Here is an 8758-nt window from a genome sequence, read left to right on the forward strand (position 1 = left end):
AGTCTGAGTGTCTGTGTCGAAACAGAGAGGGAGTCCGTGCATCAGGGAGGGAGGAAGAAATGGGATGAGGTCGGTGCCAAAGTGTTCTGATTTCCCAACCCCAGGAATTTGGGGCACAGGGTGGGGGTGGGGGCATCTGGGGAGCTAGGTGGTGGGGTGGAGGGGACTTAGGAGGGAGGAATCAGACAGGACGTCAAAAGAGGAAGTGAGGGTAAGGAGCCCAGTGGAACAGGACCCATCCTAGGTGTAAACCAGCCTGATCCGGGGCAGCATGATGGGCGCAGGTGACCTTCGCCAGCCTTCATCTTTCCCATCTCTCTCCTATACTGCCACCTACAGGTGAGAGCCTGACACTGCCATGCCTTCCAGCCACAGACAGCCTGGGACCCCAGGCATCAGTCAGGGAAGGAAGTGGCCGCGACCCTGAGTGGTCATCAGGGCATGTCAGTTAGCATCTGGGCTGAGAAAGCTGGGTGTGGAGCAGGGGAGCTGGGCGGGCGAGCCAGCCCCAGGGAACGAGTGGGCGGGAAAGACCTAGGGAGGGTGCAGCTGACCCAGGAACCTATCCTGTTTACCAGGCCTGACCCAGGCACCTATCCTGTTTGCCAGGCCTGGAGGGGGCACATGTGTGAGCTCACAGCCTGCTGTGAGGGCTGGGACTACACCAGCTCACCCCTCCCCACCCCTAGCTGCTCCCCAACGAGCCAGAGCAGCCCTGGCAAGGGAGGAGGGGTCAACACAGTGGTCCTCTCCCCTGGGCCCAGCTCGGGATGCAGAACTCGAGCATCCTCCAGAGGGCTCATGGCTCGCTGCTCAGCAAGTGTGGCTGCTTCTCCCACTCCCATGAACCCCAGGTCCTCCCATTTGACACTGCCTTGTATTGCTGGGACTCATCGCCCAGTTAGGAGGGGCCAGTTTCCATCTGCCTTTCTCAATGTCTCTCAGTCAGTCTCTCTCCACCCCAGCACCCGCACCCCAACTTGTAACATCCATCATCTCTCACGATGTAAACACTGCCTGTCTTCCGCTGCTCCTTCCTACTTCCCTATTTTTCCATCACTGACTCTTTAATGATAATGATAGTGACAATGGTAATACAATAGTAGTCGTCATCATCTTTGTATCTGCACTTGATCCACAGCTTTCTATTTGCCCAGCACTGGACTAAGCACTTTAAGGCTCAGACAGCCCTGGAAGAATCGGTCTTATTATTACCCCCATTTAGGGACAGAGACCTTGGTGCTCAGAGAGGATATGGTAAGTGTGCAGTAGTGGCAAAGCCCAGCCCCGGCTGGCTCGCTCCTGAGCCTGGTTCCCAGCGCACTCTGTCTTCTTGGTGCCTGAGACCCTCCGCTGGCTTTCAGAACCTTCATTCTCCTCTGGGTAGTATTGGTTTGGGTTTTGCTCTGGGGCCATGTGAGGGACAGAGAACATAAATCTCAGGCCTCTGGCGTTAGTGATGGACACCCCACACCCCCCGGGACTCACTGCTCCCCACCCGCACAGGACCTCGGGGCAGGAGGTGGCACACAAGCTCGCCAACTCCAAGGCTCCTTCCCACACTTCCCTCATGGGACATCCTCACCATGGCCTAGAGCTGCCCTGTTCCTTCTTCTTTCTTCTTTCTCTCTCCTTCTTGGAGCCAGCTTACCTTCTTAAGTATATTTTAAGAGAATACTTTATATCACTACTCTAAGTAGAAAGCCAGGATCACTAGCCCATAAATAGAAAGTACAAAAAAAAAAAAAAAAGTGAGAAGCAAGCAGTTGTATCACACTATAGCTGGTGGCAGTTCCTGTATCCTCTTTGTTTAAAAAAAAAAAGCTTAGCACATCTGAGAGAGGTGTTCTGAGCCCACAAGCACTTAAATGGAGTCTCCTTCTTCACCTAATCAGAAAGTTTCTTAAACGTTTTAAGAAAACAGTTAAGTTTCTCACTTTTTGATTCAGACTTATTCAAAGCCATGTTCACAAGCCATCTAAATTCTCCCATGCCACCAGTAGTCCCATTTATACCTTCTGGAAAAATACTGCCCTCAGACATCTGTGGACCTGAGGGGTCACTTCAAATCAGTCTGAAGGCATGTTTATTAAATACTTATTGTGTATTAAATACCTGTTGTGTATTTAATAAACAGAAGACTAGGTGCTTTCACATGAATGATCTCATTTAGTCCTCACTATAATCTTGAGAGATAGATATTATTCCCATTCTACAGATGAGGTAACTGAGGTCGTGAGCTGTTTAACACACATACAAAATCATATACAAGATCATGGCAAAATGGAGCTGTCAGAATCTGACCTAAATCTGTCTGACTCCAAACAGCCTTTTCTCCTACAGCTCGGTGCCTCTTCTCTTCTTGTATGCATAACAGTATCCACAAATCTGATATGCCCAAGACCCTCTGATTTCAGCTTTTCTCTCTAATTCACTATTTCATTCATTCAACAAGTGTTTATTGAGTGCTTACTCTGTGTCATGCCTGTTCTAGGCATGGAGTACAGCATGGGACAAGATCATGAAAATCTCCCTCCTTGGGGAGCTCACGTTCACTAAGGGGAGATTGGACAATGAACATATCAGGTGATGAAGAGTCTTATAAAGAAAGATACAGAGGATCCTGCTGTGATTTATGTCGGAGTGTGTTTTGCCTATGTTCTCTTCTAGGAGTTTTATAGTTTCTGGTCTTACATTTAGATCTTTAATCCATTTTGAGTTTATTTTTGTGTATGGTGTTAGAAAGTGTTCTAGTTTCATTCTTTTCCAAGTGGCTGACCAGTTTCCCCAGCACCATTTGGCAAAGAGATTGTCTTTAATCCATTGTATATTCTTGCTTCCTTTGTCAAAGATAAGGTGTCCATAGGTGCGTGGATTTATCTCTGGGTTTTCTATTTTGTTCCATTGATCTATATTTCTGTCTTTTGTGCCAGTACCATACTGTCTTGATGACTGTGGCTTTGTAGTAGAGCCTGAAGTCAGGCAGGTTGATTCCTCCAGTTCCATTCTTCTTTCTCAAGATTGCTTTGGCTATTCAGGATAGTGGAAATAAAAGCAAAGATAAATAAATGAGACCTAATTAAACTTAAAAGCTTCTGCACAACAAAGGAAACTATAAGCAAGGTGAAAAGACAGCCTTCAGAATGGGAGAAAATAATAGCAAATGAAGCAACTGACAAACAACTAATCTCAAAAATATACAAGCAACTCCTGCAGCTCAATTCCAGAAAAATAAGCCACCCAATCAAAAAATGGGCCAAAGAACTAAATAGACATTTCTCCAAAGAAGACACAGATGGCTAACAAACACATGAAAAGATGCTCAACATCACTCATTATCAGAGAAATGCAAATCAAAACCACAATGAGTTACCACAATGAGGTACCATCACCAGTCAGAACGGCTGCAATCCAAAAATATATAAGCAATAAATGCTGGAGAGGGTGTAGAGAAAAGGGAACCCTCTTACACTGTTGGAGGGAATGCAAACTAGTACAGCCACTATGGAGAACAGTGTGGAGATTCCTTTAAAAACTGGAAATAGAACTGCCATATGACCCAGCAATCCCACTGCTGGGCATACACATTGAGGAAACCAGAATTGAAAGAGACACGTGTACCCCAATGTTCATCGCAGCACTGTTTATAATAGCCAGGACATGGAAGCAACCTAGATGTCCATCAGCAGATGAATGGATAAGAAAGCTGTGGTACATACACACAATGGAGTATTACTCAGCCATTAAAAAGAATACATTTGAATCAGTTTTAATGAGGTGGAAGAAACTGGAGCTGATTATACAGAGTGAAGTAAGCCAGAAAGAAAAACACCAGTACAGTATACTAATGCATATATATGGAATTTAGAAAGATGGTAATGATAACCCTGTATGCAAGACAGCAAAAGAGACACAGATGTATAGAACAGTCTTTTGGACTCTGTGGGAGAGGGCGAGGGTGGGATGATTTGGGAGAATGGCATTGAAACATGTATGATATCATATATGAAATGAATCGCCAGTCCAGGTTCAATGCATGATACTGGATGCTTGGGGCTGGTGCACTGGGACGACCCAGAGGGATGGTACAGGGGGGAGGAGGGAGGGGGGTTCAGGATGGGGAACACGTGTACACCTGTGGCGGATTCATGTTGATGTATGGCAAAACAAATACAATATTGTAAAGTAATTAGCCTCCAATTAAAATAAATTTATATTAAAAAAAGAAACATACAAGGGGGGAGGAAATAGACAAGACGGAGTTTGGGGTTTGTTTAGTTTGGGGTTTTCTGTTTTCTTGGCTGTTCCTCCTGGCTGGCAGGATCTTAGTTCCCCAACCAGGGATTGAACCTGGGTCACAGCAGTGAAAGCACAGAGTCCTAACCACTGGGCCACCAGGGAACCCTCTCATAGTGTTTTAAATAGCGTGGTCAGGAAAGGGCTCTTTGAGATGTGATCTATGACCCAAGACTGAAAAGAAGTGAGAGTGAGCCATGAGAATATCTGGAGCCCGGGGATTCCAAGCAGGGAAACAGGGCAAAGGCCCTGAGGCAGGAGCCCGCTTATTCTGTTTGAGGACCACTGTGGCTTGTGCAGAGGGGAAATGCGAGCAGTTGAAGTCAGACACAACTAGGCCAGATTGTGGAACTTTGGGGACTGTGATGAGGACTTTGACTGCTAATGAGGTAGAACCAGCCAAGGGCTGGGAACCAAGGAAGGTTGTGACCTGATTCAGATGTTTAACTGAGCAACAGACTGGGGTGGGGGTGGGCCTGAGGTGTACATAGGCCAGGGAGGAGGCTTCGGGGGGAGGCCGGAATCAAGAATGGAGCGGGCAAGGGGCTCAGGGCTCAGTGGCGTCTCTGCTCCCCTCTCTGGGGTCCTGGGCCTCGGACTGGCAGCTGCTGGCTCAACTCATCCTGTCCTGGAGCCCATGCTCAAATGCTGACTTGATTACTTACTGCAAGAAGGGTGGATACAAGGATGACACAAGGTACCACATGCAAAGAGCTTAGCATGGTGCCTGGCACATAAGAACACTTGAAATATGTTCTTGCTAGTTTCAGACATTTCACTGCTGTTGGAATACTTTCCTGGCAGTTGTTTAATTTTGAGACTCATGCACAGGCACACAGGTACCCCCTGAATGGGCCAAAGGCAGAAATTTCTTTTAAAGAAGACTTATTTGGGGAATACCCTAGCAGCCCAGTGGTTAGGACTCCCCACTCCCACTGCGGGGGTGACAGGCTCAATCCCTGGTCCAGGAACTAAGATCCCACAAGCAATGTGCTTCCCACTCCCCCACCCCCAACAAGAAACTTGGTACGGGGAACTTATCTGGAAGTAGCCCTCCCCCCAACCCAGAGTCACAAGGAAGCCTGCCGTCCCTCGAGCAGAGATGCCCAGCAGGAAAGTGCTCGGGTCGAGGAGGCAGCCATCACTGCCTACTAGTTGGGTGGCCTCAACTCTCTCCCTTCTCTGAGCCTTGGCTTCATCATCTCTAAGGGGGTGATCGTGGAACCCGCCTCAGGGGATTTTACGAGGGTGACTGAATCATGTCTGTAAATGCTTAGTCTACAGCGAACACCCAATAAATGCTGGCGGTGACGGTCCCACCCAGCCTCCTCTCCCTGTTCTTCCACAGCCTCGGCAACTGGCCTCCTCTCTTTCTGACTCCCTCGCCTGACTCTGCCTGTCTGGTCCAGCTTTGGGCTTCCTGCTTATACCTCCCAAGTCTGCTCCAGCCGATAGCCTCCCCTCTACTAGTTGCCAGACACCTGCGCCCAGCCTCGACCCCTCCTCAAGAACCTGTTCGTCTAGGAGAAATGGATATGAAACAGGTAAGGAGATAATTGCAGGCTTCCCAGGTGGCTCGGTGGGTAAAGAATCCGCCTGCAATGCAGAAAACGTGGGTTCGATCCCTGGGTTGGGAAGATCCCCTGGAGGAGGGCATGGCAACCCACTCCAGTATTCTTGCCTGGAGAATCCCATGGACAGAGGAACCTGGTGGGCTACAGTCCATTTGGTCACAAAGCGTTGGACACAACTGAAGTGACTGAGCATGCACACACACACAAGTATATAATTACAGTTTGTCACAACGCCTTGAAGACCAGTATCCGTGCACTATGGGAGCAGAGATAGCCCTTTGTTCAAACCGGGGAGGCAGGAAAGGACAGATAGGCAGGGCGAACGTCCCTGGCAGAGGAAGCAGAACTCACCAGGCCTTGAGGCAGGACTGAGCCGTGCCTCTTGTAACCTTCAGATCTGCCTCTTCAGACCCTCCTCTTCCAGGAGCCTCCCAGGACTGACCCCCAGCATTATCCTGTATCTCTTTGGCACTTTCAGGAACCCCATTCAAGCCAACCTAGCATGAAAATGGGGGCAAAGAGAATCAATGAAAGCTTTTACTTTCTGAAAGAATGATTCCCCACTCGGAAGGGGTTCTTCCAGACCAGATGAAAGGACGTTCAACATAGAGTAGACCCTCTGTTCCCACATGTGTAGGAAACATGTGGTATTGAGTTGGCCAAGAAGTTCGTTTGGTTACTGAACAGTTGTTCAATAAAGGTCTTGTGAAAATGGAAAATATGTCTTTTATTGTTACTTAAAACCAAGCGAACTTTTTGGCCAACCCAATAGGAATGAATGCTTCTGTTTATTGAAATGCCAGAAACAAAGCTCTGGGATTTACTTTGAAAAGCATCGAAAATGTATCAGTACCCGAGCAGAAGGATCAGGGGAAGGGACGGTTAAGGAGTTTGGGATGGACATGTATACACTGCTATATTTAAAATGCATAACCAACAAGGACCTACTGTATAGCAAAAAAAAAGAAAAAGTATCAGTGGAAATGTGATAAAGCAAGCATAGTCATATGTTCATGGTGGAATCCAAGTGGTGAGTATGCAGGTATCCACTGTAAAATTCTTTCATTTTTGCAATAAGATATTGCCAGGGAGAAAAAGGAGCATATGTTGTTTAAGTAGGGACTTCCCTGGGGGTCCAGTGGTTGGGACTCCGAGCTTCCACTGCTGGGGGCCTGGGTTCTATCTGTGGTTGGGGAGGCAGCGAGGCAAAAAATAAATAAAGAATAAAATAAAATAGTGGTATTCTACAAACAAGGAAAAACACAGAGAATATGAAGTGCCAAGAACATTACCTTTACTGTGCCTATCAGGCCCCTCCCCTCCCTGGTGTGTCCTTTAGTCTTTATTGATTTATCACTTTGTGTTTGTTTTCAAATTCTGTTTATGCTTTGTGCTTAGTCACTCATTCATGTCCAGCTGTTTGTGACCCCATGGACTGTAGCCCGCCAGGCTCCTCCATCCATGGGATTCTCCAGGCAAGAGTACTGGAGTGGGTTGCCATTTCCTCCTCCAGGGGATCTTCCCAACCCAGGGATCGAACCCACATCTCCTGTGTCTCCTGCTTTGCCGGCAGATTCTTTACCTGCTGAGCCATTGGGGAAGCCTTCCCAGGAAGCCTCTAAATTCCCCAAGGGCAAAAACACTGTCTCTATTTCTGCTCCCACAGTTGATGGAATTTTGGAGCTGGAAGCCATGTTTGCAGTCCTCTCTTGCAGACACCCGCCCCCCTTTATATGGGAGGAACTGGTGGCCCCTGGAGGGGAAGGACGTGGCCCACAGGCACCTGGTCTCCCAGCACTCCACGCATGCTAGGTGACTATTCTACACTTTATAGGTAACTGGGCAAGGTCAGGTTCTGGAAATAGACAGGCCTGCTACTTTCTCACGGGTTACCCCAGGCAAGTGGCCTGGCCCCTTGGAGTCTCACCTTCCTCATCCATACAGTGTAGATCATATCCTTTGGGTTGTAGGAAGCTTAAATGGTTGTAGAGTATCTTTCATACGGTACCTGGAACCTACTGCATGCTCAGTATATAGTAGTTGCTAGCATCTTCGCTCTGGGCTTTGAGCCATCCACAGATCTGAAAGCGGGGCCTCGTGTGTCACCATTCCTCTCATAAAGAGGCCTCCCTCCTGTCCTCACTGTGCCTTCCCCCTGAGCCCTTTGTGGCCACACTGGAGAGAAGAGCTCGCACGTGTGCCTCCTTCCTCTCTCCTTATTCACTGAGTCCCCTCCCTACTGATACTAAACAGCAAAAGAGGACTTCCCTGGTGGTAGAGTGGATAAGAATCTGCCTGCCAATGCAGGGGATACAGGTTCGATCCCTGGTCCTCGAGAAGGTCCCACAAGCTCGTGCACCGCAACTACTGAGGGGGTGCCCTAGAGCCCGAGAGCCACAACTACTGAACCCATGAACTGCACCTCCGGAAGCTGGCACGCCCTAGAGCCTGTGCTCTGAAACAAGAGAAGCCACTGTGATGAGAAGCCCACCCACCGTGATGAGAGAGTAGCCACCACTGTCCACAATGAGAGAGAGCCTGCTCGCAGCAACAAAGACCCAGTGCGACCAAAAATGAAACATTTTTTAAATGTTAAAAAAAAAAAAAAAACCAGCAAAAGACCTCTGGGTTTTCAGAATATCCTTTGTGGCTGTTTCTCCCTCCACTTGTTGTGTGAATTTGGTCGTGTTTCTTAACTTGCCTGAACCTCCGTGTGATTTTTCATAAAATGAGGCAATAGCAGTACCTCTTACTGCAGATGGTGACTGCAGCCATGAAATTAAAAGACGCTTACTCCTTGGAAGAAAAGTCATGACCAACCTAGATAGTATATTCAAAAGCAGAGACATTACTGTGCCGACTAAGGTCCGTCTAGTCAAGGCTATGGT

The sequence above is a fragment of the Budorcas taxicolor genome, chromosome 18, assembly GCF_023091745.1.
Source record: "Budorcas taxicolor isolate Tak-1 chromosome 18, Takin1.1, whole genome shotgun sequence".
In the NCBI taxonomy this organism is placed as follows: domain Eukaryota; kingdom Metazoa; phylum Chordata; class Mammalia; order Artiodactyla; family Bovidae; genus Budorcas; species Budorcas taxicolor.